Source organism: Lolium perenne, chromosome 4, assembly GCF_019359855.2.
Source record: "Lolium perenne isolate Kyuss_39 chromosome 4, Kyuss_2.0, whole genome shotgun sequence".
Taxonomy (NCBI): Eukaryota; Viridiplantae; Streptophyta; class Magnoliopsida; order Poales; family Poaceae; genus Lolium; species Lolium perenne.
The window spans coordinates 192,818,377-192,827,052 of record NC_067247.2 but is presented as its reverse complement, the minus strand read 5'-3'; positions in this window follow the sequence as shown (position 1 = coordinate 192,827,052).

Here is an 8,676-nt window from a genome sequence, read left to right as displayed (position 1 = left end):
CGGCCAAGGTGATCCGACAGGGAGTCGAGGTCATGCTCGAAGATCAAGCTTCCTCCGTTTCCAAGCTGGTAAAACTTGGTGTTGAGGGGTTCATTCGGCTCCATCTGAAAGAGAATTGGATGAGTAAGTTAGAGAGTGCAAAGTGTGGCAAAATTTTAAGTTGATTCAAAACATGATTCGTCAAATTTTGGCAAAGTCTCAAAGACCAGAGTGTAGTAAATTTTCACAAATAGTTTCTTTCATTTGATTTCCAAGTTAGATTTTTCAGAACGCCCATTCTAACTAAGGTTTCCTAAGGTCAAACAATGGCTCTGATACCAACTTGTCAACACCCGGATTTTTAAGTCCGAATGCCTATTATGTCATACATCGCAATCCCAGGAATATTGTTGTTGCGAGGCATAATAGTTAAGTATCACAGTCATCATTCATTACAAACCATAAGTCTTACAAATTGGAATCACCTGATCCATATTACACAAATAGTTGATCTATTGATCAACGATCAAACACAAGTTCATAGTTCAACATAGCGGAAGCGTAAGATACAAGGACTCTCTAGTCCACAGGCCAACGCTTGACGTCGGAAGGCGCTTAGTTGTCGTAGGCGTCCTGCTGGTCATCTCCTTGTGCATCTTCATACTCTGGCCATTTGAATAGCCAGGGACAAAGCCGTGAGTACGTTGAGTACTCGCAAACTAATACTAAAGTAAGTGCTAGACATTCTAGTAAGGTTTGCTAAGCTCTAGTTTATTTGCACAAAGCTAGTTTTATTTCACAAAGTTTTGAGAAAAGCTTACTCAAGTGCTAACTAACTCAAGTGGGAACATTAGTGTCATTCCCACCATTCAAGTGGTGATTTCAATTCAATCCACCACAATCATTTCACCATCACCTTTCAACATCATTTTCAAAGATATGACATCGGAAACTGTATGGCCTTTCCAACCGTCCGTAACCGTGGACGCGGCTATTCGAATAGGTTTACACTTTGCAGAGGTTGCACACTTGTGCCACAACATTTGATTTCATCCGTCGGGATTTCCCCGAATCATCGTAACACAGTACGCGGATCATCAACCATAACCTTTCACTTACGAACCCTAGTATGAGCACCTCCCCCCATGAGCTTGGCCTCCCAGTGAAGACAGACAGTCAGCCTGGGAACTGCACAGGGCTTGGGCCGGACATTCACCTCAGTTCGCATCATATCGTATCGTTTCTTTTGTGGTAGAGGCAGCTTTCGGCATAACCCCGATGACGCGTGTTTAGAGGGAACCCATACTAAGATGCATAAACTTCCAGTTAAGCCCTACCCATAATCAGGTATTGTGGGGGTACTTGATAATTGGAAAGGTATCGCATTCAAACCAACATCATGTTTTATCAAAAATCACCATCTTCTCTTGGTCATATTCACCTTCAAAAATCATTCAATGGAATGCATCTTCATTCCAAGGTTTCAAAATCCTTCACAATCACATGGTTCCCATCTAGAGTAGTCAATTTTTAATTCATTAGCACTAGCTCTAATTCATGAGGGGTGCTAACTTGCTTTGCTTGGGGAAAGACTAACTCACTACTCTAGTACTCAACTTGTACTTTGACCAAAGTTAACTATAAAAGTAACTCATTTAGAAAACAAGTGGAAACTTGTAAAGTAAAAACTTGGGATGGGTTCATATAAGAAAAGGTAAGGACATGGTGCCTTGCCCCAAGGGGCTTTGCACTTTGCAAGAATAATAGCTTGCATTGGTAGTAGCTTGCCTTGGTAGTTTTCAAACTGTTCCTCTTCCTCCTCCTGGTAGCAACCTTCTTCTTCGGCGTACTCTCCGGTGCTACCGTCTAAATTTGAATACGAGTATAATTACTCACTAATTCAATGGCTATTCCACATATCACAAATAAACACACAAACTACTCTATGCACACCAAATAAATAAACTAGGGTGCATGGGTTGTGGGATTTTAAATAGAATTTGTATTCCATATGTAAATGGTAGTTTCCATAGGGTTCTTGAGAAATAATTTCCTCTCATTGAAATCTTCTTAATATTTAATTTCTCCAACAAGCATGGATGAACTCATATTGACCTAAGTCAAATGTTCATCATCATCATTTGGGAAAATGATTTAAATGAGGTGGGTCACCTCATACAGTTTAAATAACACTACCTTTGATTTAAATCTCAAGTAATTCATATAAGAGAGTTTGGAACCAGGGGTCCAAACATCCCATGAATCCATGTGAGACAAGTTTAAATGAAGTGTAAGACTTCACACAATTTACTTTAATGGTTGTGGATAATATCAACTAGTTAAACTAGCCATAATATCCATTCCTTAAACCATGGCATGATCATGCAAAGTGACCACACCATTTTATTGCATAAACAATTAGTGTAAGTCAAATGTGAGCTATTAGAGTTGGAATTAACTTAATATCTATTTTGGTTGATTTTTAAGAATTATTTGAATAGGGAAAAGTCCCTGCCTTGTTATTTTTGTCACATTTATTCTACAAAGAATCTGACTATGAGGCCAGTGGCATGTTGTAGAGAATTTTAGTGGCTTCCTAACAATATAAAATTCACTAAATTTGGTTTAGCCAATTTGAAATGGTTGAATTTCAAAGTGGAGGCAGTATTGGAATTTATTTGAAATAATTAAACTGATTTTGAATTTAACAGGCCGGCGGGAAAAGCTAATTGGGCCAAACGGTTTGAAAACGGCCCGAGCCAGCCCACCACGCGTCTGTGCCCGCGTGGGCTGCCTGACAGGGTGGGGTCCGCCTGTCAGCGAGCGTTTAAACCCGAAACGGTATGGAGAGGTGTGGTGCGTTGGATCAGAATCAGATCGGACGGCGCTGGTGCGTCGTCTTCTCCGGCGAGAGTCAGAGAGGTTGGCGGCGAGGGTAGGGGGTCGGAGAGCTCACCGCTGCTCCAGCTAGGGTTGGCAGTGTGTGTGCGATGAAGGTGTAGACGACGGCGAGTCGACTGGTACCGGCGGCTCCTCCTGGAACGGCTCCAATCGACGGCGAGCTTCCGCGGCGTCCGTCGGCAGTGAGGTGGCGATTGGGTGGCTACGGCGGCGAATGTGGATGGTGGAGTGGCTCAGGCGGTCGAGTGAGAAGAGGGGAGTGTGCTGGTGTGCTCCATTCGACGAACGGAGCTCTCCTTTTATAGGCGAGCGAGTGACCGTGGGGGCTGCGGCGAGGTCGACATGCTCGCGACGATTCCGATGAGCGGTTGGGCTAGGCGAGGGTGCGGTCGGGTTCTCCTCTTCCAGGCGAAGCTAGGAGTGGTGTTGGCTTGGTCGGGCGGCTCCTGAGTTGGTCGCATTTCTTCCACGACGGCCGCGGCGGTGGCGGGATCTTCTTCCCCGTCTACGGCGGCGGCGGTCCAGGGTCTTGGCGTGGCCATGTCTGGCGGTGTCGTGGTGGCGTGGTGATGCTCAATGGCTATTCAGCGGGGCCAGGGCGAACGCGAGATGGTGGCGCGGCGTGTGGCCAGGACGTGTCCGCGGTGTGCACACGCGCGACGCGAGCGGCGTCCAGGGCGCGTTCTGTGCGCGCTGTCTCCGGCGAGCTCACGGCGTCTACGGCGACAGGGCCATGCTAGGCGAGGTAGAGAGGTGAGATGGCGAGTGCTGGTGCCAGGGCCAGGGCTGAGAGTGAAGGGAGAAGGGGGGGGGCTCGACATGGCCGGCATGTGGCCGGCATGGCCATGCCATGCTTGTTCTCTCTCCCTCCCTAGGGTTTCTATGCTGGGGTTAGTGAGAGAGGGAACCAGGGGACCAATTGGTGTAGGTTGGGGTAGGTTAGTTAGGGTAGAATCACTATTGCAAATAGTGTGTAATAGTGCTCAATTTTGGAAATTCCAAAATTGTCAAAATTTGAAATAAATCAAAAGGTGAAAGTTTTTGAAAGGTGAATGTTGGTATTAGTTGTAAATGACCAGAGGTGAATTGAGGTGGTGGTGGAAAAATTAGAATTCAAAGATTTGCAAAAATGGCTAAGTGAGGAATGTTGAATATGTTAAAAAGTTAAGACTTTGGAGGAGCATAGCTATTGATCAAAGATGAATTTGGCAGGGTGATCTTCATCAAAGTTGTTCACCTTGATGTTGACTTTGAAGTGGTGCAAAGAGTTAGCAAGAATTGGTTTGGGAGAATTGAATTGTAGGGGCTCAAAGTGGTGATCAGACTATAATTGTCAAAAATGACCATTATCATATGTGAGTGGGAATTGTGTTTGAATTTCATTTGAATTGTGCAACCTTGATTCCAAAAGTTGTAATAAGTGTTTAGTAACATTATTCAACTAATGGTGAAGACCAAATAGGTCTAGGGTCAAGATTTATAAAAATGCCACAGAGCATATGTGAGGGTTTTGAGGGTTTTCCCAAAATTGGATTTTCTTCCTCTTTGTTTTATTTGGTTGGTGATCTTCCTATGATCACCCTAGGGTTTTAGAGCATATCAAATACAAGTAAAAGCAATCATCATGGCATATCACTCAAATGCACAAGTCCTATGCATGGTACTATATGCAAAAGAAAAGTTTTTGTTGGTTTGAAATTTGGCTCTCTGGAATTCTCTAACTTTCTTTCTATTGAATTTTGGGGTGTTACAAGATGTTTTAAGTATCCAGCGTAGAAGTTCTATCCTTCATTCCAAGCATCAAGTAAATTTTCACAACATAGAAGGATTCAGTCAAGTAAAAATAAACATGAACGTCATGAATCAAGTGTTTCAAAGTCTACTCAACCGGCGAGCGCAAGCATTTGGTATTGGCACTAGGATGTTATGGCAAAAAGAACGTTAATGGGGGTTTTGAAGGCCAATGAAAGAAGGTCTCACAAAGCTATAAGTGATTATTAGACAAGAGGAAGTCTTATAATCGAAGCTATGCAAGGAATAGTGATTGCCATGCAACGGATGCACATAGAGCTATATGTGTATGAAAGCTCTCCAATGGAACTAGTGGGGGTGCATCAAACTTGGTTGCTCACAAAGACCTAGAGCACTTTTGAGGAAGCTCATCATTGGAATATACAACCCAAGTTCTATAGTGTAAATTCCCCACATAGTTATACTAGTAAAACATGAAAACTCTCTCACATGGAGTATAGGTGCTAAACATGAGCACAAATGATGACTATGAATACTGCAGGTGCTAAAACATGGGCACAAGTGTGGATAAAAGATAGTAATGTTGCCCCCTTTTTTTTTCTTTTTCTTTTTTTTTCTATTTTTTTCTTTTCTTTTCCTGTTTCTCTTTTTGATGGCCTCCATGGCTCTTTTCACTTTTAGGGGCAACATCCTAATATGACAACACACTTTTTGGTACAAATAACTCATAATGAATAAAACATGATGTATAAACTGTATGCCTCTGCCAGTGTAGCAGGATGTGAAATAATCTAGCGTAACTTGGGTAACCACACATCAGCTGTATAGAATCATGCAAAGCAATATATAAATAATAAATGACAACAAGTCATGTAATGTAAAATGGAAGTTGCATGGCAATATATCTCGGAACAGCTATGGAAATGCTGTGGTAGGTAGGTATAGTGGCTGTTTTGAGGAAGATGTATGGCTTATGTGTACGAGAACAAGAGAAAGTCCTCCCACGGGTTTGGATGTACTGGCGAAGTATGCACAATTCTCAATGTGAGCAAAAGGCAATGCACAGTACCGAAGAGGCTAGCAAATTTGGATGGTGGAAGTGCCAAAAACCGTAGCTTAACATTAGTCAAAAAGAACTCACAGGTTTATTGCAAACAACTAGCAGGTTCAACATTAAGAGCATGATTAAAATTTACTCCAAGGAAGGCCGTTCACGGTGGCACAAGTACCCCGCTAGCTCCCTCGACATTCAGCACAACTTAGTTATTACGATGAACTCTTAGACATGGAAAGCTATCAAGTCCAACTACACCTTCAACTATTTAAGTAGAGTTTGTAGTACGACACAAGCTTAAAGACAACAATCCACTACTAATTTTAACTTATTTATCCAGCAAGCCTTACCATCTAAATGCCTCAAAACATTTGCAAAGAATCAAGTTATCAAAGCTCAATGATCTACAAGATTATGCAAGTATTTCATTATACCACTACCACATGCAACATTTTCCGTTTCCAACCATATAACAATGAACGAAGCAGTTTCAACCTTCGCCATGAATATTAAGAGTAAAGCTAAGAACACATGTGTTCATATGCAACAGCGGAGCGTTTCTCTCTCCCACACAAGCATGAATTTATTCAGAGAATGAAAATAACAAAACGAAAATAAAACACACAGACGCTCCAAGTAAAGTACATAAGATGTGACGGAATAAAAATATAGTTTCACTAGAGGTGACCTGATAAGTTGTCGATGAAGAAGGGGATGCCTTGGGCATCCCCAAGCTTAGATGCTTGAGTCTTCTTAAAATATGCAGGGATGAACCACGGGGGTATCCCCAAGCTTAGAGTTTTCACTCTCCGTGATCATATTGTATCATCCTCCTCTCTTGATCCTTGAAAACTTCCTCCGCACCAAACTCAAAACAAACTCATTAGAGGGTTAGTGCATAATCGAAAATTCACATATTCAGAGCTGACACAATCATTCTTAACACTTCTGGACATTGCTTAAAGCTACTGAAAGTTAATGGAACAAAGAAATCCATCAAACATAGCAAAACAGGCAATGCGAAATAAAAGGCAGAATCTGTCAAAACAGAATAGTTCGTAAAGACGAATTTTTCTGGGGCACTTAACTTGCTCAGATGAAAAAGCTCAAACTGAATGAAAGTTGCGTACATATCTTAGGATCACGCACGTAAATTGGCAGATTTTTCTGAGTTACCTACAGAGAAACCTGCCCAAATTCGTGACAGCAAGAAATCTGTTTCTGCGCAGTAATCCAAATCTAGTATCAACCTTGCTATCAAAGACTTTACTTGGCACAACAATGCAATAAAATAAGATAAGGGGAGGTTGCTACAGTAGTAACAACTTCCAAGACTCAAATATAAAACAAAATTGTTGTAGTAAAATAAAAACATGGGTTATCTCCCAAGAAGTGCTTTCTTTATAGCCATTAAGATGGGCTCATCAGTTTTAATGATGCACTCGCAAGAAATAAGAGTTGAAGCAAAAGAGAGCATCAAAAAGCAAATTCAAAACACATTTAAGTCTAACCCACTTCCTATGCATAGGATTCTTGTACACAAATAAATTCATGAAGAACAAAGTGACAAGCATAGGAAGATAAAACACGAGTAACTTCAAAAATTTTAGCATATAGAGAGGTTTTTTAGTAACATGAAAATTTCTACAACCATATTGTCCTCTCTCATAAAGATTTTCAGTAGCATCATGCACAAACTCAACAATATAACTATCACATGAAACATTCTTATCATGAGCTACATGCATAAAAGTATCATTACTCTCCACACAAGCATAATCAATTTATTAGTAATAGTGGGAGTAAAACTATCACATCCATCATTATAATCATCGTAAATTGGTGGCATAGAGTAATCATAATGAATTTTATCCTCAATAGTAGATGGACCGAAAATATCACAATCTTCATTGTAATAATCATATATAGGAGGTAAAGTATCATCAAAGTAAATTTTCTCCTCCATGCTTGGGGGACTAAAAATATCATGCTCATCAAAACCAGCTTCCCCAAGCTTAGAATTTTCCATAGCATTAGCAACAATGGTGTTCAAAGCGTTCATACTAATATCATTGCTACTAGCATGCAAATAAGGTTCCATAGGTTTTTTAATTTTCGCATCAAACAATCCATGTCTTAACTCAGGAAATAGATTACAAAGCTCACTGTTATTTTCCATTATGCCTAACTAGTGAAAAACAAGAAACAAAAAGATGCAGTTGCAGGATCTAAAGGAAATAGCTTCGAGCACTCACACACCGGCAACAGTGCTAGGAAATAGCTTAGTAGTCGGAGGATGTGAATACCTTTTACCTTACCTCCCCGGCAATGGCGCCAGAAAATATCTTGCTGGCGTGTAGTTGACGTGGGAGTTAGAAATCTTTGTGGTGTAATTTCCTTCACGTCACCGGCAACGGCGCCAGAAAATAGTTTGATGTCTACTCACACTTCTTTTCCTGTAGACAGTGTTGGGCCTCCAAGAGCAGAGGTTTGTAGAACAACAGCAAGTTTCCCTTAAGTGAATCACCCAAGGTTTATCGAACTCAGGGAGGTAGAGGTCAAAGATATCCCTCTCAAGCAACCCTGCAATCACGATACAAGAAGTCTCTTGTGTCCCCAACACACCTAATACACTTGTCAGATGTATAGGTGCACTAGTTCGGCAAAGAGATAGTGAAATACAAGTAATATGGATGTATATGAGCGGTAATACCAATCTGAAATAAAGATGGCAGCAAGCAAACATGTAACAGAACTTGTTGGAAACGGTGTTTCAATGCTTAGAAACAAGGCCTAGGGATCATACTTTCACTAGTGGACACTCTCAACATTGCAATCATAATTGAATATAAATATAAGAACTTCACTATGCTATTCTGAATTACTCTCTGGCAAGATAACGAACACTAATTCATCATGTAGGCAAACCTTAAAGATGTATTCCCAAGTACTAATAAACACCCCACGCTGTCACTGTGAGCATTCATAGG